This window comes from Protopterus annectens, chromosome 1.part0, assembly GCF_019279795.1.
Source record: "Protopterus annectens isolate FY-2018-M chromosome 1.part0, PAN1.0, whole genome shotgun sequence".
Taxonomy (NCBI): Eukaryota; Metazoa; Chordata; order Ceratodontiformes; family Protopteridae; genus Protopterus; species Protopterus annectens.
In genome coordinates this window covers 623,462,153-623,488,854 of record NC_056725.1, presented here as the reverse complement: position 1 = coordinate 623,488,854, position 26,702 = coordinate 623,462,153, and the positions used below count along the sequence as shown (strand labels likewise).

The 26,702-nt window shown below is 41.5% G+C and overlaps 1 protein-coding gene across 1 annotated transcript in view; it reads right to left on the bottom strand.

The window, feature by feature from the left end:
• Window positions 1–26,702, bottom strand: part of BICRAL (BICRA like chromatin remodeling complex associated protein) — a 1,536,848-nt gene that overhangs the window by 1,197,942 nt on the left and 312,204 nt on the right. Inside the window, exon 2 of the mRNA XM_044061908.1 lies at window positions 10,007–10,065. The gene's annotated coding sequence lies outside the window, so the exon portion shown is untranslated. The remainder of the gene's footprint in view (window positions 1–10,006; window positions 10,066–26,702) is intronic.

Below are 26,702 nucleotides of genomic sequence, written 5' to 3'. Positions count from 1 at the left end.
CGGTCACTGAGGGAATCAGGTAAAGTGGTGGGATTGTGGTAGTGGTGGGGGGTATTGGTTAGGATCCAGTCAATTATGGATCTGGAAGTTGAATTTTTATGGAATCGAGTGGGTGATGAAATAAGTTGGTGGAACCCATGAAGGTGGATGCTGAGTTGGGGAGAGTCAGTTGAGAGTCTGGGCCAGTCTATGTTGACATCGCCGAGGATAAGTGTCTCATGTGGTATATTGAGGGAGAACCAGGATAGGATGTTTTCAAAAATGGGCAGATCGTTGCCAGGAGGAATATAGATGGAAGCCAAAACAAGTTTTTTATGTGGGTTCAGATGGCAGTTGAGAATGATGATTTCAGCAGGGAGGACGTTAGGAATAGAGTAGGTGTAAGGAGAAATGTTAAGGTTGTTCGAGTAGAGGATGGCTATGCCACCTCCTTTTTTACAGGTCTGTCAGATCTGAAGATGTTACAGCCAGGTGGGAGTATTTCACTGTCTGAGATATGTGGCTTAAGTCAGGTTTCTGATAGGGAAAGAATGTTTGGGGTATTGAGAGCAATCCATGAGTGCAACTCAGTAACCTTATTTGTTAGGCTTTGAATATTCAGAGAGTAAATGGTTAAGTCTTTGGCAGGGAATGATTGTTGTGGCTGTGACTGATGATTATTAGAGGTGTGAGATGGGGGCAGTGGAGAGTTAATTGTGGAGGAGGTTATGGGCCTGGGTTGGGATGGACATCGCCAGAGCAAAGTAGTTGTTTAGAAAGAGGTGTGAGGGTAGTAAATGACAAATAGAGTTTGAGTAGCTTTGACTTAGCTTTAGGGGAAGGTTTAATAACCTGTAAGAAGGGTGGTTTGTACAGGACTGTGGCAGAGGTAGTGAAGAGATCTGGTGAGATAGTAAAAGATGATGTAGTTGGTGGTATATTGTAAGAGTGAGAAGTTGGAGAGCATTGGAGCGGATTATACAGACTGGAGTGGTAAGAGGTGGTGATAGAGAGAGAAAGAAGTAGTGTAGAAGATAAAAGTAGATATTGCATGTTAGAGTAGAGTATGGTTGGGCTGGGAGAGTAGGAGGTGTCTAGGAAGTGATGTTGATAAGATTGACAGATTAATGAGGTGAGAGTGGTGAGTGACAGGAAGTGGAGCTGTAGTGGATAGTAGGACAGGAAGGGGAGGGATAGTTAGATATAAAGGTAATTGTAATGGGGGTAGGGTAGGGGAGTGAAGCGAGCCCGAGCGTAGCTACACCCACAAGGAAGGACTAAGAAAACAATCAGAGAAGCTGATCAAAGGACAGAAATGACAGCAGGAAAGGCAGGGAGTTCTATGTAAGAACAGAGGTGGCTAGGCTATGTTCAGGTCAGTAGGACTCTAAAAAGTTGAGGCAAGAGTACTGAAGAACAGCAGGAGAGAAAAACTAGGAGGGGTGCACAGGACTGACAACACTACTAACTTTGATAGAAAGCAGTAGACAGGGAAAGAGGATTAGGTAGGCAGTATGAGCAATTCAGATAGGAGGTATAAGTTACAGAGGAGAAGGGTAGAATGGAGGGAGTCTAGAAGAAGAAGGGATAACTAGTCAAGTGTAAAAGATAAAATAGTTACAGGGTGCGGTCTGCAGGTGAGTAAGACACCCCACAGGAGTAATCAAGGACTAATGGTAGCAGGTATCCTTAACAGATGAGGTGAACATACTTCGATGGTTTGCACTGGGGAGAGATGCACACTGGAGATACTTGACTGTAGGTGAATATCCAGCTAGAGTGGGCCAGAGGGTGTCAGGGCTGGTCAGGTAGCTTTATTTGTCTGTAAAATAAAACAAATACAGAGAGAGCTATAAGGGTTGAGGGGAGATGTAAAGAGGGTTAGAGTCAGTAAAGTGTGTGTAAAAAGTGGGGGGTAAAATGTGTGGATGTTTAAGGCTAATACAGTAGTGAGGAGATCTCTTAATTAAGAAATGAGGGGTGAGTGAGGGTTTAAACTGAGTGCAGGTTAAATAGGGTGATTAGGAACTGAGTGCAGGATAAATAGGTTGAATGAGATATGAGTGGGGGGGGGGTAGAGGAGTAGTGATAAAAAAATACAGCAGTGTAGAAAAAAACAGTTACACAACACAGTGGAGTTATGCAATTTCATAAATGTGTTAGCAAACAGGATATGATAAAAACAGAGATGCTACATATGCAATGAACAGAATTAGCAATTCAAATTAAAACAGAGTGGCAAACATACTAAAACAGCCTTACAGACATTAGCTGTTACAACAGGATTCAAATGACCAGTCAGTACAGGTTATTTCAGCAGAGCAACAATCAATATAGCGCAGTAATATCCGATAGCTACTAGACTGTGTATGGCAGTCGGTAATACTTATAAGCTTCAGCACAATTTGTGGTTACGTCAACTCAAAGCAGTACTGCTTACAGAATATTACTAAGTGGCTAACTGGCTCACAAGTCTACATGCGTACAGAAGAGCAGTATCCAAGGAAAAGAAATGGCCGCTAAACACTAGTTGCGTCCTAAACCAGACAGCAGGAAAGCAGGAAACCCATTTAGTATGTTTCAGTCAGTGTAGCATTGAAAGAAGGGAACCACCGTGAAAGGCCAAATTTATTGTGTTAGAATCCAGCATCAAATGTATAATAGTCTACTCTTCTAGCATTTACAAGTGTAGCGAATCAGTAATTAAGCAAAGAATCAGGGCAGACACAGAAAACTGCTGAACCTGTATATCAGCCTTCCCTTTAGCTTGTACTGTTCTACTGTAATAGACTAGCTATGGTGTAATAGTCTACACTTCTGGTGTTTAAAATGCAGCAATAACAGTAATTAAGCACAGAAATGAGAGCAAACACACACAATGGCTGAACCTGTAAAACAGCCTTCCCTTTTAGCTTGTACAGTTCTAGTACAACCAAGCACATAAGTACGAGAGGAGAGCTAAAACAACCAGATTATAGTAAACAGTCAATTCCCCTAGTTATTAATTTTGTAGCAAGACCTTCAGTTGATTGCAGAAAAGAGCAGACACAAAAGCGGCCTAAAAAGGCTACTCTGTCCAAGTTCATTGTGAATTCTTTCCATAAGGGGGTGGTTAGCACTCCCTGTTTTAGAAGTGGAGGTACTCCATTGCTTAGATCTCTGCATTCCCTGGGACTGCTGTCTGGGGGGTCTGCTTCCCCTAGGTCTAGTCAGAGGCGGCCTTGTGGGGGCTGGAAAGGACCAATGTTTTGAGGGGCAATGCCTACTGAATCTTGGAGGCTGGACTTGCAAAAAGTCTTTAACTGTCTGCATAGACTTAGCTTTTTCTTCCATCTTTTTTAAAACCTCCTCTGCTTTGGTGCCAAACAGATTGTCTTTGTTCAGTTGTGCGTCCAGTAGTTTTGATTTGACATGGTCTGGCAAGGTCTGTTCCTTAAGCCAAGCATGCCTTCTAAGTACAGAACCAGTGACTGCTGCCCTGCAGGATGCTTTTAGGGCGTCAGACCCACATTGCAAGGTATGGTTAGAAACTTGGTTGCAGAATGTATAAGCTCCTGTAATTCTTTATTTACTGCACAGCCTGGGAAGGTAGATCATTTTTGTTTAATATGTTCCATAGTATGTTGCTGGTATTTCAGCATGTGGAACTGACAATTTAATGCTCTAATGGCAAGAGTTGCAGAAGTGTATACTTTTTTACCACATCTGCCTAAAGCTCGGGAATCACTGTCCGAAGGGGTGGGATTCTTAGCTGTGGTTGCTTTTATTCCTTTAGGTCCTTGGGAGATGACTTCTGGGTCAGCAGTAGGATTTTTGAAAATAAATTTGTGTGAGTCAGGGACTCTGTAACATCTGTCAGGTTTCCTGGGAGCAGAAGGTAGAGTATCAGGAGTTAGACTGGATTCCATAAAAACATCATCCACAACATCCAGCACAGGAGGAATAGTGAAGGGTCTGTGCTGTGGTAAATCTAAAAATTCCCCGAGTCTCTTTTTGGACTGAGGATAATCCTGGCATTCCCAATGGAAATGCTCTCTCAAGGTATGTAAGGTTTCACCAAAAGAAAAATCCTCTGGAGGAGAGGCAGAAGGAATGGATTCCTCTGCATGTGAATCCTCATAAGTAGATAAGGGCATGTCTTCATAATCAGTAACCTCAGAGTCATCGGATTCTTGGTCGGATAAAGCTGCTGGGGCCAAGTCTTTTTCTTTTAGCAAGGGATAGGCTGACTTCCCCTAATCAGCATGATAAGGTCTTCCGCCATTTTAAGCATTTGAGACGGAGGCATGAAAGCAGGCGCTTGAGCCTGGGTCGTCGTTTTTTTAGGCGTAGTTCTTAACCTGGGCCTTAGAAACTCGGCAGTTTTAGAAAGAACTGAAAATGCGAAATAAGTCGGTTTGTGTCAAAATATCGGTAGTGCAAAGAACTTCCTTGGAAGCTGGTGCCTGCACAGCGGCTCTGGACCCATCCAAGGTAGAGACATCCGCAGGTTCCGTAGTCAAAGAAGAGTCTCGTGGCGTACCGGACTCCAAACAGGTGTTGGTAGCGGCCTGCGAATCCATAGAAGTGGGCATCAGGGGCTGCGAAAATGCCTGAGTACCGGCGAACTGGTGACTAACTTAATGGAAGCGTCGTCGGCAGTTTTGGACCTGTGCGGTTTGTCTCTGTCTTTATCCTTAGTTTTTTTTTTTTCAGAAGATCGGTAGCCGGATGGCTTACCAAAGCCATTTCAGAATACAGAGATTGAGAGCGAAAGAATTTAGCTACAATAAGGGCCCGATGACATATAGTTCTGGCGTTGATCAAAAGCACAAAATCGACAGCGAGGGACGTCGTGGTCTGGGCCTAAACAGGTGACGCAGTAAGAATGGAAATCTCGGTGTGGTATTTGCTTTCCACAGGCGAGACAATTGCTTTTTCTGACATCGGTTAGAGGAAGAAAAAAAGGATCCCCAATGGGGTACTTAGCTTTAGAAGACTTCAACTTCAATTTCGGAAACGAAAACTCAGGTAGTGGCCGATCGGCACTCGTGTAAATTTCTTCTGCTTCGAGCTCCTCGGCAAGAAAGACTGATGTGATGGCATCGGCTGCCTGTTTTTATACCACTGATGACCTGACATCAGTCCTGGAGCAACCACAACTGACACAGAAATATGAAGCCTCTGGTATTCGGGCCGACTGAGGGCTACCTCTGGCAGGATAATCCAAGTGTGACGACTGCAACAGTGAAACACGAAGAACATCTTATGGTACCATTATATCTATTATCCACTAGGTCATATAAATATGGAGAGATTCCTCAAGATTGGAAACGTGCTTATTAAACCTGTCTTCAAGGGAAAGGGGAGTAGAACAAACCCAAAGTCATACAGACCTTAAGTCTACTTTCATGTTGTGGAAAAATAATGGAGAGGGTAATACTGGATAAGTTATTGTCAGGCCTGGACAGGTTGGGACTTGAAACCATATATCAGCATGCATATGTTGAACATAGATCTATTACCATGCGTAAATGGGCGTGCCCTCATTGAAGGTTGGACGTCGAACTGGCACCTCGGCGTTCATGAAAATCTACTGCCAATCATTAGCGGACCGGAGTTCCGCTGTGGCGACCCCTAACCGGGAAAAGCCGAAAGACAAACAACAGCAACAACAACCACCTGTAACATGATGTTTTAAACAATTATTAACAGCTATGAATGAAAAAATGTGCTGTGATGTAATTTATATAGATTTAACTTCAGCATTTGACAGGGTCATACACAAAACACTGATTAATAAATTAGAACAACTAGGTATTGATGTACTTTTGATAAAATGGCTAGCTGCATAGCTTAAAAATAGGACACGGCAAGTATTACACAGCAACTGGACAGGTGAAATTCTTGGTTACAGTCAGGGTGTCCCACAGGGCTCTGTCCTAGGCCCTTACTTGTTTAAATTGTATCTTTCAGACCTACCTTTTTCATCTGAGATGTTCTACAGAAACTGTAGACTCATTTAAGGACCCGGTATATGGGTAGATCCAGCTAGGAGTTTTTTTTAATCATAACAACCAATTGGTTGATGATAGTTACAGAACTATAGGATGTATAAAAAGATTTATAAAGTTTAGGAAATCAGAGATGATGAAGTCATTGTTTGTTAGTTACATTAGACCCAAACTTGAGTATGGAATAACAATATGGAAACCCTGTAAGAAAACAAGCGAGTAAACTGGAAAGAGTACAGCAGAAATATATCAAGGGAATCCATGGATGTGAAAATTTAAGCTATTATGAATTGGATAGGTTGATAATAGATAGGATAGATAAAATATCTGAACTTGTACAGAGTCTCATAGATATCTAATAGGAGAGCTTATTCAGGTATATAGGGCATTTAGAGACAACTACCTCTGGAAATGTTTGGGGTTGTCAAAAAGTACTAGAGAATCATCAGACAACCTATGTAGAAGATTCTATAGGAATGAGAAGTGTGCTAATTGGTTCTCTGACAGAGTAGCTGATGCAGGGAACAGACTACCAAATTATATTAAAGCAAGTACTAGTTTAGATATTTTTAAGTACAACCTGGACAATTATTATGGGAAAAATGTGTTTTGGTATATTGGCAAGCTAGAAAGGCATTAATGCCCCTGCTTGAAATATTTGTATGCATGCATGGATGTATGTATGTAAGTATGTATGTATGTAATGGGGCATCCGGTAGTTCAGCCTTTACCTGATCTGACAGGGGCTAGGTCCTGAGCTATGTAAGTCTCTAGATGACAGAATCTGTGGCAGATGCTCTGCAAGAAGCATCTAAGGCATTGCGGCCACATTTTAGGAAGTGTCTGGTGACTTGTAAAGCTTCTCTGTCTGTCTTCTGTATTTCTTTAGATAAGGTTCTATCCACAACAGAGTCTATCATAGCTAGAATTTTGTACTGGAGAGATTCAAGGTACTTTAGCAAATGGAATTGACAATTCAAATCTCTCACTGTCAGGATGGCAGAAGAATAAGCTTTCTTTCCAAATCTGTCTAATAATCTACTTTCCCTGTCATTAGTTTGGGGATGTCTGCTTAGGAACACCTTTTATAGATTCAGTGAAGACCACAGAAGGGTCAGCCTTTGGGTTTTTGTAAAGGTACTTGTGAGATTAAAGCACTCTGTAAAACCTGCCTGGTTTCTTAGGAGCAGGAGGTAGAGACTCAGGGTGTAAAGTGATGTCTTCAAAGACATCATGCAATACAATGTGAACAAAAGGAATGGCCAGTGGTCTGTGTGAAAGCAAACTTAACAGTTCCCTGTAGTAGGTCTGAGACTGTGAGAACTGTTTGCTTTCCTGAGACTCTTTCATTCTGTGTAGGGTATCCCCCAAAGGAAAGGTCCTCAGTAGGGAATTCAGAAAAGGAGGAGTCATCAGAATCTGACCCTGGGTAAGTTTGTGATGGCAAGTGGCCAGAGTAAGACAATTCCTCCTCATCCTCAGAACTAAAGGAATCTTCCTCTTCCTGAAAAGCTACATCCCTGCTCCTTTGGAGAGGCTTCAGAAGTGGCAGCATGAGAGGGCTCTCTAGATTTCATAAAGGTCACAAACTCCTGTGACATTTTAAGGAGGTCTTGGGCTTCAGTCTGAGAAGAAGTGCATGAATGTGGGATTAAAAAAGAAATGATTCACTTTGGTTTAGATGTCCATTTAAAAAGGGTGAACTGAGGTTGCAGTCGTCCAACTGCGACTTCAATTGTAGGTTTGATAGTCGAAAAGTCAGGATGCCTCCTTTGTAACCCAGGGTGTGGACATCATAAGCTGAGGCCTTCTGAGTGACCTCAGAAGGTGCCGTGGTAGTTGCAGGTAGGTTGGAGACCATGGTGGCCTCCTGAGGGGTCACACCACAGGGTATGGACCTAGGCATTGCCAGACCAGGTGGCTGTAAAAGTGTCTCATCTGGGTCATCGCTCAACTTATGACCTAGAGTTGGAGCTTGCTCAGTAACATCAGGGTCCTTGGCTTTCTAATCTTTCCATTTTTTTGGAATGATACTAGCCGATACCAGAGTCTGTGCAGGCCCTTCAGTAGCAGTGTTTTGCAACACCACCAGGGTAGGTAAGATGTAAGACTCCATATAAGTGGCTAGTATCTTGGCTCCATGTTTTAAAGTTTTCACATGGAATTTTGCAGTCAGAGTAGTTAGAGATATTATGCTGGGGCCCCTAGCAGAAAAGACAAAACAAGTGAAAATATGTGGATTTGCATCCCACAATTCACACCATTGTTGACTTTTCTGAACCTTAACTTGGAAGAAAAATTTCCACAATGGGGTACTTATCTGACTAGAAGTAGATGTTCTATGGGAAAATAACAAGCCAACCGACAGACTGCGAGAATACTAAACATATGTGAAGTACATCGGACTGCACAGCCAGAAAAAAAATAAAGATGGCGCAGATGGATGCCCTTCTAATACACTGATGTCCACACCTCGGTGTTTGTATGCTCCATGAGTTAGGGATGATGTAAATACTCTGGAAATCAGGTTGGTCACAGTCTTCTGCATGGCAGGAAGACCTTTACTGCAACACTCACTATGAAGAACACCTCTTTTCTTCTTTTCTTACACAACAAGAAGGCAAGGAAAAACTGCAAATGAGCACCTTAGCAAATTCCACAAACCATTTGCCACATGGCAGGGGGTATTGCAACTGTGAAACTCTAAACTTAAAAGTAGTGCAGAAGAATCTTTCCTGAAGAAATGTAAAAAAAAAAATATTTTTTGGTATGTCTGTGTTTTCACTGGTCACTCCTCTGCCAATCAAGTCTAGATAGATTCCCATGACTTTTCCACACTCCTTAGCACATTTAAAAGATGGCGAGTTTTTCTGTGAATTAATAATATGTACATGTTACTCTTGGTACTATGTCTTGATTAACCTAATGGTGTTTAACAACTGAATTCTGTACTATGGGTCTGTGAATTATGAACTCCAGGTCTGTACAGGATTAGCATTTTCTATCCACAGATCTTCCCAGAGAAGGTCCTTCCAGATTCAGCAAGATTACATATTCAAAAATCACTTATTTCTGTACTTAACCCACCAATCAATCAATTAATATCACTAAGACAATCCGAGATGTTTAATGAAGGTACCCTGAGTCTTGACATTGTGATCTCCAATAGCTCCTTAAGACAGCTACACAATATTTTAAGTACTTAAAATACTGTAACTGTGTTCAGTATATTACATTCTTCAACAAATATGCAGTAGAAGACTACATTCTGTGTTTTACCTATCCTATGGAAATACACATTCTTGTAATGCCTATCTGATTTATGTGTACATAAACATAAGAATAACAATTAAAAACTGCTAAGATTACAAAAGTATTACTATGAAAAAAAAGAGAACTTTCCAAATATATCCACACGAAAAACACATTTGTACTGTGCCCAGGAGCTACGACAGTAAAACGAAAGGAAAAAAACAGACCTAAGACTAATCTAAGACACAACTTTCTCTTTCTGGTTGTCAAGTTTATAGTCTGCGCTCAACCTAGCTGACATAGCTAAAGGGTTATGATGAAAAAAATAAGTGCAGAACACAACAAAATCAACATACTGAAAAACAAAATCTTGTGTAAACCATGAAAAGCAAATGGTTTGTAAATATAATTACAATGCAAAACATCTAGACCACTAACATTGTAGAGTACTGTGCACATTTGAATTAGAAAAAATAGTGGCAGATCAGTTCTCCATTGTCAGGCAGCAGTGATTCAAGAAAAGGAAAACTATTACTTTTTCAATTCCCTCCTGGTGGTCATTTGCCACATGAATGTTCTTGCTTAACTCATGAATGTCCGAAAGTAGAAGAACCACATCAACACTGCCTCAAAAAAGCTCTGCAGCCCCTGTGCCCCTGTACAATACTGCTTGTTCTTTTATAAAGGACTAGTTTAGCTGACTCAAAAGCTTTTATTGCCAAGCAAACAGAGTTTTCTCTCAAGAAGAGAAGAGCTGTACAAGGCTATGTATGAAAACATACCTTTGAAGAATAATCCAAAGCTGCAGCCGGAACCATTCAGAATCTGCTCCTGCAGGGCTCTGAAACCAGAAAAAATAATAGCAAAATATAATAAAGTCACAAAAAAAAACACAATTTAGCAACAAAATAATTCTTCAATACAATTCCAAAGAAAACTCATCAGAATAGAGCTGGTAATTTCGCAAAGAACTCAAAAAAGCTGCAAATACCACTACCCCCATCTTCTCACTGGTTGAATTCAATGACTTTTCATTAGGACAAATTTGACTGTAGAATAACTAAGGGCAGTATTCACAGTCACTGCGGTCAGGAGTAGCATGAATTTGCACTGGCTGCACCTCAGCATTGGTCAGGCACGATTCAAAAACATTACGTGCACTGAGGAAAAGCTGTCTGAACTAGTAGAAGAAAGAAGTATGTAAATGAAGTTATAATGTAGAATATGTGAAAAATCTGCAACCGTCGTATGTAAATTAGATGCTATTCCCATCTTTGTGCAATTCTTAGTCATCTCTCTGATACTCATCTGCCCCGTGCACAAAAGACTTATAAAAAGCAAACCTGTGCCTTTTTCTGCCACTGCAATCTGTGAAGATGCTTGCAACTATTGACAGTTTAACTGTTTTCTATTCTGAGGTGCTCATCTCAATCATGCCAAAAAACCAAGTGTGCCCAGTGTTGCTCGCCAGGCAATAAGAGGGAGGTATAGGCAAAAGATAACCCATATGAACACTGCTGTTCCTAATTACAGGTATATCAGTATCTGTAGAGAGGTATAAGTAGTACTGAGTAATGACCATGCCTTTTTTGGTTCCTCTCCCTCTTTTGTTTTGCAGGTGAACCAGGCTACCCACTCAAACCTTGGCTAATGATATAAGTTCATAACCCTTAGGGAACTGCTGAAGAATACTTCAACACCAACCTGTCCCGGATATTGATAGTCACTAAGTGAGTATTCGGTCTGTTCAAAACACATTTCTGCTACCTGGAGTCTGGGGATCACTTCAGTATGACCATGCAACTGCATGCAGGATTTTACTGCTGCTACATTCTGCACAACATGACCACACATCAATCTGGTGTGCAACTGCCACAGCCACTCACCAATAGTGGCAGTTTAGCTCTGTTTCATTCCTCTCATCAATGAAAGTGGCTAGCCAATACCAGTAACATGGTAACCCCTGCAGCAGGCATCTGCACAACATATGTCTGCACAAAAAGGAAGCATCTAGTTCACAGCTGCAGACCATAACATTCACTTAATGAAAGTAAAAAAAAATCACACAAATACTTGATGGATGCAGCATTATTTGTGACCTATGTTAAGTAGTAAAAGTACAACCCTACACTGTACATCAGACACTTTCTATATTTTAACAGATGAGATGTTTTATTTCATAAGTTTAACACAGAACCAGCACACAACAACATAAAAAACACATCAGAAGATTGCTGGAACACTGAAGACGTATAGGAACAATTCCAATAGTAAAGCCAATGCAGGGACTGGAGTAAACTGTAAACTTTAATATATGAATCAAAAACATTCAATGACATCCTCGTTAAGCACTTTCATCCACAAAAAGTGGTTCTGATGAAGTCCACTTTTTGTGGATGAAAGCGCTTTACGAGGATGTCATTGAATGTTTTGATTCATATATTAAAGTTTACAGTTTACTCCAGTCTGTGCATTGGCTTTACTATTGGAATTATTTTTATACTTCTTCAGTGTTCCAGCAATATTCTGGTGTGTTTTTTACGTTATTTCATAAGTTTATCATCGATCATCATTTGTACGATGCTGAGGTGTAAGATGGCATACAGTGGATATAAAAAGTGTACACCCCCCTGTTAAAATGCCAGGTTTTTGTGATATAAAAAAATGAGACCACAATAAATCATTTCAAAACTTTTCCTACCTTTAGTGTGGCCTATAAACTGTACAATTCAATTGAAAAACAAACAAATCTGTCAGGGGAAAAATATAAAAAATAAAAAACGTACAATAAGCTGGCTGCATAAGTGTACACACCCTTAAACTAATACTTTGTTGAGGCATCCTTTGATTTAATTACAGCATACAGTCTTCTTCAGTAGGAGTCTATCAGCATGACACATTTTGACTTGGCAACATATGCCCACTCTTCCTTGCAAAAGCTCTCCAACTCTGTCAAATTCCAAGGGCATCTCTTGTGCACAACCCTCTTCAGGTCACCCCACAGATTTTCTATTGGATTTAGGTCATGGCTCTGGCTGGGCCATTCCAAAACTTTAATTTTCTTCTGGTGAAGTCAGCCATTCTTTTGTTGATTTGGATGTATGCTTGGAGTCATTGTTGTGTTGAAAGGTGAAATTCCTCTTCATCTTCAGCTTTCTAGCAAGAAGCCTGAAGGTTTTGGGCCAAAGTATTTGGAACTGTTCATAATTCCCTCCACCTTGACTAAAGCCTTAGTTCCAGCTGAAGAAAACCAACCTCAAATCATGATACTGCCACCATCATGCTTCACCGTGTGGATGGTATTCTTTTGGTGATGCAAAGTGTTGTTTTTGAGCCAAACGTACCTTTTGGAATTGTGGCCAGAAAGTTCAACCTTGGTCTCATCAGATCATAACACATTTTCCCAAATGCTTTCGGGAGACTTGATGTACTGTTTTGCAAATTTTAGCTGGCCCCGGATGTTTTTCTGTGTAAGAAAAAGCTTCTGTCTTGCAACCCTACCATATAGTCCAGACATATGGAGAATACAGGAGATTGTTATTACATGTAGTACACAACCAGTATTTGCCAGAAATTCCTGCAGCTCCTTCAGTGTTGCTGTAGGTCTCTTGGCAGCTTCCCTGACCAGTTTTCATCTTGTCTTTTCATCAATTTTGGAGGGACGTCCAGTTCTTTACAACATCACTGTTGTCCCATATCTTCTCCACTTTTTGATGACTGCCTTCACTGTATTCCATAGTATATCCAATGCTGTGGAAATTTTTTTCTACCCTTATCCTCACTGATACCTTTCAACAATGAGATCCCTTTGATGCTTTGTAAGCTCTCTGCGAACCATGGCTTTTGCTGTAGCAGGTAACCGAGTAAATGTCAGGAATATCCTACTAGGACAGCTAAACTTTATTTGTGGTTAATCAGAGTCTCTTTAATTGATCGCAGGTGTGTACCAAAGGTAATTAAATCAAAAGGTGCTTAGGTGTTCACACTTATGCAACCAGCTTATTGTACGTTTTTTATTTTTTATATTTTTCCCCTAACATATTTGTTTTTCAATTGAATTGTACAGGTTATAGGTCACATTAAAGGTGGGAAAAGCTTTGAAATGATTTACTGTGGTCCCATTTTTTATATCATAGGTTGGTACTAGGCCATTGGCCCTAGGGCCTATACAAGCCTGGCCATAACAATTCCTTGGCTAATTCTTCCCACAATATTTACTTCCCTGGATCCCTGTCTAGCAGGGTGAATGACATGATCCCCGGGGTGAATTTCCTATCTCCCATCCAGTCGTCAAGGCTGTAGCATGTCCAACAGCTCTCGGTTTGACATGGCCTTGTATGTTAAGCAGAGATCGCCTCTGAGTAGACGATATGCGACAGACTACAGCTGTAGTTTTTTTAGATGGTCAGCATAGGGCATCTGCTTTAGGCCTGTGATTCTTTTAGTGAGGTATTTCTGCAGCCTTTCCAGTTGTTGCAGATGCCTTGAGAGGTACATACCAAACGGGGCATTGTATTCTATAATGGGCCTAATGAGGGATGAGTACAGTGGGACAATGACCTCCTTTTTTCTGGATGAAAAGCCCTTAGTGATGAGGTGTGCCACATAGAAGGATTTCCTGACTGTTGTGACAATGTGGTTATCAAAGGTGAGACCACTGTCCACCTGTGTCCCTAAGTCTCTTATCACACTTTTGGTGTTTAGTGTACTGCCACCTATGTGGTAATTCACGGGTACATATTTTTGCCCACAGGGGATAACTATACATTTCCTGGCTTTAAGCTTGAGCCCATGGCTCTGGCACCAAGCATCTGTTTCTGTAAGGCCCTTTTGTAGAATATGCACATAATTTGGGGATTCAATAATGGCTCCCAGTTTGCAGTGATCTGCGAACTTTGTTAGCCAGAGTCCCTTAGTGTTGGCCTGTACTTCAGAGAAGTAGATGCCAAACAAGATATCAAAATAACCTGGCATTTCAACAGGGGTGTGTTCACGTTTTATATCCACTGTAAGTGCATAAAGGCAGATATTATGAAACATGTTTATTGCTGTACTGACACTTTTCACTGCAGTGTCCAAACAAAGTAACATGACTGTTACTGTACTCAGATTAACTGCAACGGAAAAATATTTTCTCTCCATCCCTCTTTTTTTTTATTGGTATTCCCTTTCTATTTTTTTTTCAGATTCTAGTACGAAGAATAGTAGTGGACGTGTGCTGAAACTTGACTGATAGGTAAGTACCAATTTCCTCTTATTATGTTTAAAATGTAAGTTATATTTGGAAGGTGTCATACATAATGTCCACTAAGAATAATGTGAGTGATGATCCCATATATCAAGAGCAAGTGCTGGCATGTAAGCTTGATGCTGAGCTGCACCAATGACATGATCTAATGCATGCAGGTGAACCTCCCGATACTGATCTAACTGTGCTGTGGGACCAAGACATTGACTCTATCCTGTGCCTATGAAGTCTGATGAAGTCTGGCTGCCTTCTTTTTGGGGGAATCCACAGGGCTGCATGCAGTACTTTCTTGCTATGCACACGCTGTCCATCCTACTCATCCACCATGCTTATGGACAGTTCCCTGGCCATGTCCACTTGTGTTTCCAGCATATGTCTGGTAAGCTGTTACCAGTATGCACATGTAGGCTGACATGGATGCTATGTGTACAACCATTCAGCGTATGAAAAGTACTAGTGAAATTCCTCACATATTCCCTGTAGTACTCTACCATGCCAGAGTTTCAATAGCAGTAACCTAGGCTTGAGCTATGGGACGGCACATCTGCTGCTGGGCAGCCAAGGCCTTGTGTCTCTTTGGAGCCAACTGTGAAATATGTCTTCACCTGGCACCCTCTATATACAGGTATGACACTAGGTACTGCTACCTCTATTCATCAAGGGGATTTGGGGCGTACACAGTTGTTGAACTAAGAGGTGCCCCCATCACTTTAATGACATGTCCTCATTCTGCTGTGTGTGTAAGCCCATGCCACTCCCTAAGGACTTATCTACTTGTTGTGGCACAGAGGGCCCAGCCAGTACACTTTACAACTCTGTGCCACTGTTTTGACACAACATCAAGTGTGAGAGTTATGGCATCATTGTCAACAGCCACTCTTGTTGTCATCAGCCTGCTGTGTTAAGGCACAGGATAAGGTTGAGTCTGGTATTTACCTTGTGAAGATGTGGTTAATGTGGTATGTGACACATGGAATTATTCTAACATATACATAGAATGACCATATTTACAATGCATTGTCTATAGACTTTGTACTGCATCTGACACTACTGGCATTCCTATGAAGAACCACGTAATGGTGATATGTGCACATCCATCATTTGGCATAGGTTCATAGGTAAGTACTAGGCTATTGGCCCTGGGGCCTATACAAGCCCAGCCAAAAAGGTACCCTGGCTTTTGCCACCCAAGAAAATTATTTTTCTGTGCCACTGTCGAGCAGAGCCACAGAGGTGATCCCCGGGTTGAATTAATATTTCTCATCCAATCATCAAGATTTTTCTTGAAGAGTGCTAATGAGGAGCTTTGTTTGATATAGATAGGTAGTTTATTCCAGAGTATGAGAAGTCTCTCGGACAGGAATCTATCCCTCCGGCATGTTGTGTTTATTGTGGTGACAAGGTTTAGGTCCCTAGAGCGTGTAGCTCGGAGGGATTGGGATTTCTTTAAGTGGAGCATGTCCAACAGCTCTGGGTTTGACATAGCTTTGTATGTTAGGCAGAGATCACCTCTGAGTAGGTGATATGCGACGGAGTAAAGCTGGAGTTTTTTGAGACGGTCTGCGTAGGGCATCTGTTTGAGGCCGGTAATCCTCTTTGTGAGGTATTTCTGCGGCCTTTCCAGTTGTTGTAGATGTCTTGTGAGGTACATACCAAAAGGGGCGTTGTACTCTATAATGGGTCTAATGAGTGATGAGTAGGGGGGAACAATGACCTCTTTTTTTCTGGATGAGAAACCTTTTGTGATGAGGTGTGCCACGTAGAAGGATTTCCTGACTACTGTGGCGATGTGATTATCAAAGGAGAGACTACTGTCCACCTGTGTCCCAAGGTCTCTTATCACACTTTCGGTGTTAAGTATACTACCGCCTATGTTGTAGTTCATGGGTACAGAGTTTTTACCAAAGGGGATGACAATGCACTTTTTGGCATTGAGCTTGAGGCCATGGCTTTGACACCAGGCATCTGTCTCAGTGAGGCCTTTTTGTAGGATGTCCAACATCGTTAGGAGTTTCAATTATGGCTCCTAGTTTGCAGTCATCTATGAACTTCGTTAGCCAAAGGCCTTCTGTGTTAGCCTGTACTTCAGAGACGTAGATACCAAACAGGAGAGGACCCATGACTGAACCCTGTGGTACTCCACTTGTCAATGGTCTGAAGTTGGATTTGGAGTCTGCTACTTTCACAGTGTGGGTTCTGTCAGTGAGCCAGATGGCAACCCATCTTGTGACATAGGGATTTATACCTAGTTTAGTGACTTTATCTATAATTCCAGAGTAAGGGATGGTGTCAAAAGCCTTGGCAAGATCTAGATAGGCTGTGTGAACCACCTTACCCTTGTCTATGGCTTTGGTGACTGCTTCAAAGAAGTCTATCAGGTTTAGGAGTCATGATCTGCATTTTACAAACCCGAACTGGGTGGGGTCCAGAGTTTGGAGATTACCAATGTCTTTGTTTATAAGTTCCATGATGATACGTTCCATGGCCTTGCAGACCAGGCTCGTCAGGCTAATGGGGCGGTAGCTCCCGGGGTCCGTGGTGGCTCCCCCCTTGTGGAGTTGGATAACCGTTGCAGTGTGCCATTCAGCAGGCACAAAGCCTGAGGTGAGGCTATGATTGAACATGGTACTTAGGTGGGGTGCCAGTTCGTTCTGTAGTTCGTGTAGAACGCAGCCTGGGATGTTATCTGGTCCCATGGATGCTGTGTTCTTGGCTTTGGAGAGTGTAGTTTTTACCTGTACAGCAGTGATTACAGGAACTTTGCATTCTTCCGGTATAGAGATGGGCTCTTTAAGGGGTGAGAGGGGGGTAAAGTTAGCACTGAACCTATCTGCCAGGATGTTGGCAATATCAGTTGAGTCTGTATATTTAGTGCCATTGTGCTGTAACTCAGAGCAGATCTGAGTGTTGCCATTGAGATTCTTGACATAGCTATAGAATGCTTTGTGGTTGTCTTTAGAATCAGTGGTGATTTTGTTTTCGTAACTAGCTTTGGAGGGTTTTATCAGGGATCGCAGCTTCTTACTGAGGCTGACCAGGGAGCTCCTCCACTCGTGGGATTTTACTCTCTTTTGCAACAGTTTCTTCTTTCTGTTGTACAGTTTGTTTATGGCAGGGGACCACCAGATTGGCTTCCTTTTTTGGAGGATAGCATCTTGGTTCTGTTTGGGATAGCACGATCCATGGACTCATGTAAGTGCTTATAAAGTGCAATTGTGTAGGATTCAGTAGTCGTAAATGTATTGTCCATCTGCATGGGTGTCATGAAGTTCACCACTTCTGTCTTAAGAAGCATGAAGTTGGCTTTGGAGAAATTTTTTACCGTGGTTTCCTTAATGGGGGGTGGGGGCAGGATGTGGATATCTAGGGTAATTTGCTTATGGTCGGATCGGACCAATGAGGCGTTGACTTCAGGTGTGGAACACCGGTCACTCATGTTGGTAATGACTAGATCTAGGATATTGTTGCCCCTGGTGGGGGTGTGGATAAGTTGATCCAGGGCATTGGAGTTTACGAATTCCAGAAAGTGTTGAGCGAAGGAGTTGGTACACGAGTAGTTTTCCCAGTTAATGGTGGGGTAGTTGAAATCGCCCATTATTAGGGTGTTTGGTTGAAAACTAATATTTTCCAGTACATTAAGAAAAGAGGAGTGGGAATCCTGGGGCATGGTGGGTGATCTGTAGCAAGCTACAATTTGGATTGCAGTTTTGCCCAGAGTTAGTTGCACTTGGATAACCTCGGCTGCACTATGCTGAGCAACTAGCCTGGAGGAGTGAATATCCTTAATGAATATGGACACACCTCCGCCTTTGGTGTTCCGGTCCAGGTTACATGGCCGAAAAGTGTGGTATGAGTTATAGCCTGGTAGTGCAGGGGTGCTCTCTGGAGCCTTGAACCAGGTCTCAGTCACTGCACAGATATCAATGTTCTCCATTTTAAGGAGTGCCTTGAGTGAATGCATTTTGAAATTTAAACTTCTAGCATTGAGTAGCATCACCCTCAGTTTTTGCTTGCCTGTTCCTGTTACAGTAGTGAATTTGTCATTTGAACCGACAGATTTACACATATCACCTTTACACCTGTCGTGCAAATCAGCTACACACTAAGTTTCCACACTACCCGAATGTGGTTATTGTAGGAGTCTGAAAGTACTAGTCTCAACACCACCTCAAACGAAACCAGCAGCATCCTCATCTGCATTCAGATCATCACCCCTTACAGAGGAAAGGTACTCCTTGTCTGGCTTTAAAGGCTGGAGTATAACAGGACCACCACCCGTGCTACTATGGGCAAACTGCATTCTGCCTAGCTTTGGTCTTGTCAAATCTTAACATGTCATTGGCACTTTTCCTGCATTGTGCCAGGGTACGGTTCCTTCCCTCGAAGGAACTGCGCCCTACTGCACTAATGCCTGCCATTACCAGATTCTACACCTTAGCTTTCTCTGCCCTTTTCAAAAAAAAAAAAAAAAAACTTTTCCCATATGTCCTTAGAGCATCCATGAAGGTAGGATTTTCCTCAGGACTAAAGCTGTCTCTCCTGTGTCTTGCTCCCTATTGTCGATCATAGTGTAACTTACAAATGCATACTGTGACAAAGTGATACCTGCTTGCCTTGTAATGATACTTTAATGGAATATGGATCATGCATTTCAGCATTTTAAAACAAGAAAGAGAAAGTATGATAAGCACTTTGAAGCATTAGTTCTGAGTCATGGGTTTGATATTTCATGGCAATTTGCCTGCCTTTTGTACTCCTCAGCTGCAATAATAATACATATGCCTGTATGTGTTTACTGTTAAAGTATGGTAGTCAGTGTATTAAGTGCCAGCTCATGTATATCAGTAAATAATTAAATAATGGTGGTAGTCTGGCCCTAGCCATTACCCACTACCAGGGACAAATGAATGCAGTAAGCCACTTGGCACATGGAAACACTGAAAATGGCACTTTTCCAACCATTTCATAACTAATCCAACATATAGTATTAAAAGTCATGTCTTACAAGTAAATATAGATTACTATTGAATAAATCATTCTAAATACTTTTCCCTAATAATTTCTGGTCATCCCTGTTGTTAATAAATGGTTTTAGTTTATTTGCACTTTTCATGGACTTTCGCTGAAGCATGGAGTACAGCAAAGCTTAAAAATGCAGAATGAGGCTGGTTCATGGAAGTTGGGACTGATTTCAGAACTTCTTATGCAAATTAGGCTCATACGCACTGAGCTCTATGAATCACATTGTAGTGAATGTGTATGCCTTCTTATAAGCATAAATGCATTTGGCATGATGTAGGTAAGCTCCACTTAGCTCAAGAATGCATACAAGCACCATTCACACCTCAGCTGCACTCCAGCATAATATATGTTATGTATGTATCTACCTAAGGTCAAATCAAAGTGTATGAGGCTTTCTTTAGACCTTAGAATCTTTGCAGGGAAAATAACCTACCACAGGAGACACATAACATGTTATACAATGCATTCTCTGAAATATTAATACAGAATTTGTTGTATGACCCCCCTCCCCCATTAGAGTTGCAGGTATCAATTTTAGTATCTGTAAAACACACCTGTGATTATCACATTCAAAGAAGACCACCGTTAATTTAGGAAAAAAACACTGAAAAAAAACCCTGCATAGTACAATGGTCTGACATTCCTGGAAAGTTTTCATTTAATTAAAAAAATAAAATAAAAGGAATATCACTACAAAAAAATAAATAAATAAATGGACCTCCATTACATATCAGCCCTACATGGATGCATGGACTGGACAAAGTGATGTCACATTCCAGTAGGTGTGATCCATACTCTAGTACACCTTGCCTCAACCTTTTTCCTCATTCAGAATCAAGTCCTTCAGTGTGATGCAATCTGTTAAAGCCCAGGGTCATGCCCCAAGCTGACCTGAAAAGGAGACCAAAATCCTCCACTACCTACTGCAGCAGCTGTACCTGTGGAAGTTGAAGCAGGTCACCAGTAGTGTAAAATTAATATCTGGTAGGAGTTGTGGGATCATCTATCACCCTGACAGGGATCCCCCACTCTGGACAGCAAGTATGCCACAGAGACGATGATCCACAGAGGTGGAGGAGGGATCAGCTGACGGGGTGGGTTTCAGAGGTACAGAAGCAAAGGCAAGAGTTCTATTCCAAGTACTGTATTTTGCTTCTTTTACAATATAGTTATGTATACTTGAGCATATAATGTAACTTATTATTCCAAAAAAACATGCATCTGGAGCATTTCTCCCCGGGCCTCTGCTGAAAACAGGCTCTGTGGAACCTAGTCGGACATTCCCGGTCAACAAATGTTAAATAAATAAAATAAAAATAAAATAAATAAATTATCTATATATGTTTATGAATCAATCTCTCTCATTTATATATATATATATATATATATATATATATATATATATATATATATATATTTATATTTACATATACATGTACACGCACAAGTGCACGTGCGCGCACACACACATTCACGGAAATCAGTATTCATACATTTAGTTAAGGCAGTATAAATGAAATGTTTCATGGCTGTTGTATGAAGATGTTATTGCTACCATGTCAGAATCGTATATGAGGTACTTTATTTATTAAATGTTCATTTGCTGTATTTCTTAATCACTGCAGCTAATTCAGTTTCATTATAAAGGTGGTAAAAAGTGTTACCTATTAATAGCTTCATAAATTTTACTGTCTAGTCACTGTTAAAATTGGTTATATTTTGATTATCATCATTTTACAGCAGCATGTCAAGTGATTTTTTTTTTTATACGACTTCCAGAACTTTGTAAGCTTTAACAATGTCTGCATACACCAAGGCACCACTGCCAGTCTGGGAGAAGGGCGGGGATTATGTAGAAATCAGCTGCAGTGCAAATAAGTCAGTATGACTGCATTCATGAAAATCCAAAGTTTTAGGCCGTCTTCAACATCATACAGAAATAAATTATCTTAGCATAGAACTAGCACCCATTATATAATCACATACACAGAGCTAAACATTAATACGAATCAATTCACTGCACCTTAGACTAGTCATTTTGAAAATATTACTAAAAACACCAACTAGGAGCAATGCAATGAAGGGCATACAGTCCAAAGTAAATAAGGATTTCTCCAAGGATAAATATCACCTCCAATAACGATATCCAAGCAGTGCATAAAACAAAAGAGTTTAATTCAGGTGCACAGATAGAACGGTGGTGAGCGCTTTCGCAAACTGCTTCATCAGACCTAATTAACAGTTAATACAACAGGGTTTAAATCCTGAACCTGGCGGGAGAACATTCAAGATCTGCTGTTCTTAAAGGTATATACCTTACACAGAAAGACTCATTGTAACCATCTAGATGTGCAACAACTAGACTAAAATCAATATTAACTAAGTATCTAAAAAACATTTCAGAGTATATATATATAAATATATATACATGTTAACGCTGGAAAATACCCTATCAAAATATAGTCAATCCAGCCATGTATTACTCTAATGCATAGTAAAAGCTTGGAACATAGACTAATATAAGTCCACTAAACATGCAGTACAACATCAAATATACTTCAAATATGCATATATCTTATAATTAAAATCATATAAACTCTTCTGTGTATTTATTTAATATACAAGCTCATAAATTGCAATAAAGACAAACACTAAAAACATATAAGTAACATATAAAAAACACATAATATCAGCTCATATAAGGAACCATACGATTTAGGGGGTGGATCATATCTTGAGCCTCCTCATTTTTAGATAGGGCTTAATTGGTACTTTCCCATTTAAGCCTGGTGGCTTATCGGATCTGAGCTTAATAATCCAATCGCTTTCCCTAGATTCCGTAAGGTTGAACATATCCCCCTTCCTAAATGAGTCATATAATCTCTCAACTATCCTGAATTTAAACATATGGTCTATACCAGTCTCTGCAGTATGTTTGGCCAACGCATTGTGAATGGTACCTTTCCTTATGTGATACATGTGTTCACGCATTCTATCCCTGAGGCACCTGTTCGTTTTGCCAACATAGAATGCGGAACATAGAGTGCACGTTGCCAAATACACCACATTGGTGGACATGCAATTGCCACCAGCTCGTGCCTTGAATTGTCCAAAACCACTGGGGTGGGTAAATATGGGCCTGGAGTCTATATAGGAACAAAAATTACAATGTTCACAAGGAACCGTGTGGTTGGTGGCTCCCGGGTCACCATATGGCTGAACCTTAGGATAACACAACAAACTCTTGAGGTTCATTTTGTTCTTATATACAAACCTGGGTTTATCTCCAACCACATCCTTGATGGCTGAATCAACTGACAGAACATGCCAGTGTTTACTAATAACGTCTTTAATGTATCCTACATCCCTGGTGTAATAAACAGGACAGGCAACACCTCTAAGGCCTTTACCCTCTCCCTGATCAATGTTATCCGAGTCTACTGGTCTGTTCGAGAAATAGGGTGCAGCTCTTCCCTTTCTCAAGTTATCTATATCCAATGTACCTGTGGACAAGTCTCTTTCAGTGTATCCTCTCTCTCTCAACATAGATGTGAGGCTACCTAATTCAGTAGTAAAGCATGCATCACTAGGGTTATACCTAGAGGCTCTCATAGCCTGACCTCGCACTATGTTCTTATAAATATAACCTGGATGCATGCTATGTCGATGTAAAAAGGAGTTCCTATAGCATATTTTCCTGTACAACCCAGTGTTTATAATACCCCCTTCCAATCTCTCTACAAAAATGTCCAAAAAGGATATCCTGGTCTCCGACGACTCAACAGTAAACTTCAAAAAGCTGGTGGTATCATTCATTTCTTGAACAAACCTATCCAGTTCCTCAACAGACCCCCTCCACAGGAAAAACAAATCGTCCACAAAACGCCTGTAGAAGGGGGCATGCCTGGAATATAAAGAGCTCTTAAACATATGCTCCCTGAGAGTATTTAAAGTATCACCAAAAGAGAAATCTTCTGGAGGAGAAGCAGAAGGGATGTACTCCTCTGCATCTGAATCCTCAAAAGGAGAGAAAGCCTGAAAAACTTCCTCTTCATCAACAGAAATGCTAGAAGTATCAGAACCTGAATAAGACAAAGCCTCAGGTGAGGCATCCCTACCTCTCTTTGAAGGAGGAGGCTGTGAACCCCTAATAAGAGACAAAAGGTCATCAGCCATTTTAACCATTTGAGAATGAGGGGAACGAGAGGAAAAGTACAGTTGTGTACACTTACCATAAATGTAGATGTTCGAGTGTATTCACTGTTGCAGTCATTACATTTGGGTAATCCTGCTGGCAGGTTGCCCTTAGTCATCCTGAATTCCAAAGTCCTGGGTCCTGCGTCGGCTGTCGTCGCCCCTTCCCTGACGTCAGGTCGTCAGGGGTATAAAAGAAGCAGCCGACGCCATTTTCTTTAGTTTTTCTTGCCCCAGATGTCAGGTGCCCCCTAATAGGGTAGCCAGAATTTATATCTATATATAAAATTATATGCAGCAATATAAACCTTACCTTCATCCACAAGCAAATACACCACAAAGGTTGTATAAATAGGAGAAGGAAAGATAGGTTCCATCAGAAGAAAAGGGGGAATGGCGGGTGGGTAACCTGGACTGCGAAAAGGGGGAATGGCGGGTGGGTAACCTGGACTGCAACAGTGAATACACTCGAACATCTACATTTATGGTAAATGTACACAACTGTACTATGTTCTTTGTGTTTCACTGTTGCAGTCATTACATTTGGGTAGATTCCCAAAGCTATGGTTGGGAGGCTGGAGCTAAACAGCATTAGGAGCGGCTATGAGACGCTGCAGAACTGCAGTGGCAAAGTCTGCCCTGGATTTAGAGTAGAGTGGCAGATGATAGTGCTTTGTAAACGTGTGCACTGAACTCCAACTAGCTTCTTCTAAAATGTCCTTGGTTGGTACTCCCCTGAGAAAGGCTGCTGAAGTGGCTGCAGCTCTGGTGGAATGTGGCCTAATGCCCTTAGGCACTGGCTTGCCATGGTATAAGTAGCAGAAGCGAATGCAGTGGCCTATCCACTTTGAAATAGTCTGCTTTGAGATAGACTTTCCTTGTGATCCTGCAGCTTATGCCATTAGTAATTGCTCTGTCTTTCTGAAAACTTTGGTTCTGTCCAAGTAGAATCTAAGCTGTTTGTGTACGTCCAAAGAATGTAGAATTCTTTCCCCCTTGTTCTGTGGATTTGGATAGAAAGTTGGCAGATTAATGCTTCAAAAAGGTCTTGCAGAGACGGATAACTGGTGCCAAAGCCATGGTCTAAAGCTAAATGCCAAAAAAATGTATAGTTATACCCTTTGGCAAAAACAATGTGCCCACAAATTACCACATAGGTGGTAACCCATTAAGTACAGAGAAAGTAATTAGGGATATGGGGACCCAAGTTGATAGCAATCTCTCCTTTGACAACCACATTGCCAAAGTGGTTAGAAAGACCTTCTACATAGCCCACCTCATCATGAAAGGATTCACATCTAGATCAAGAGAGGTGATCGTGCCCCTTTATTCATCCCTCATCAGGCCCATCATAGAATACAATGCCCCCTTTGGGATGTACCCGACACCTGCAGCAATTAGAAAGACCCCAAAAGTACCTCACCAGGAGGATCAAGAGACTCAAACAGATGCCATATGCTGCTCGGTTAAAAAAACTCCAGCTCTACTCAGTTGCATACTGCCTACTTCGTGGCGATCTATGCCTGACATATAAAGCTATGTCCAACCCAGAATTAATGGACATGCTCCACCTCAGTAAATCTAAATCCCTTAGAGCCACGCTGAGGGACTTGAACCTCAGCACAGAAATAAATAGAACATGCTGGAGGGACAGATTCATAACCCAGAGGCTCCCTTCGCTCTGGAATAGAATTCCAATTCATGTTAGGCAGAGCACCTCACTGACTCTCTTCAAGAAGAATCTTGAGGAGTGGATGGGGGATCATAGGTTTGTCCCGGGGATTACTTCCGTGTCACTATTAGACAGAGGCACAGTAAACTAAACTTTAAAAAGGGCACAGTATACTCAAATCAAGGGGTGGCATAAGCCAAACACAATCGGGCTAGGCTTATAAATGCCCCAGGGCAGATAGCCTAGTATGAACCTATGAATGGTTTAAGAGCCACAATGGACACCACTTTAGGCATAAATGTTGGGTTTGTCCTCAGGGAGACCCTGTCCAGATAAAAAATGATAAAAGGTTCCACAGCCATGCGTGCCTGTAGCTTTGAAACTCGTCTTGCAGAAGTTATTGCTAGGAGCAGAGCTGTTTTCCAAGATAAAAACTTTATATCCGCAGTAGCAGCTGGCTCAAAAGGAGGCAGGGTGAGTTTTTCCAAGACGTAGTTGAGGTCCCATGCAGGCATTGGTGATCTCCTTGGAGGCCTTAAATTTTTGGCACCTCTGAGGTACTGTTTTAATAAGGGATAAGAAAAGATTGGTGGCTCTGCATTGTAATGGGCCGAATTGGCAGAGGCATGAATTTTAATAGATGAGAAAGATAGGCCTTTGTCCAGCATCTCAGTTAAGCATTGTAAAATCTGAGGAATATTTGGTACAGTTGTATCTGTTCCTTGTGCCTGGTTCCAAGCACAAATTCTCTTCCATTTTCCAGCATAAGATTTTCTAGTACTAGGCCTTCTGGCTTCCAAAATGACATCCATCACAGCTTTGCTGAGAGGTGTGTTTTGTATGACTACATTATTCGTCATGCTGCCAGGTTTAAAGTTCTGAGATGGCTGTGCAGGATCTGATTGTTTTGCTGGGATAGTAGATGCGGTACTTGAGGCAAGGTCCAAGCTGAGCATTGACATATGCTACTTAATATTGGGTTCCAGTCTGGTGCAATCAGAACCATCTTTGGCTTCTCATGTCTGACCTTTAGGAGTATCTTGGGGAGGAGAGGCAGAGGGGGAAAGGCACATACTGATAGGTTTTTCCAGTTGAAGGATAGGGCATCCACTTTCCATGCTTGTCTGTGATAAATCCTTGTGCAGAATCTCTTTAGTTGGTAGTTGTGAGGGGAGGCAAATAGATCTATGTCCGGGCATCCCCATTTCCTCGTTATCATGTTGAAGACCTGTGGATCCAGCTGCCACTCGTGGGGATCCATGAGGTTTCTGCTTAGTTCGTCTGCCAGACTATTTCTCCTTCCTGGCAGGAATTGTGCCTGCAGATGTACTTGGTAAGTCAA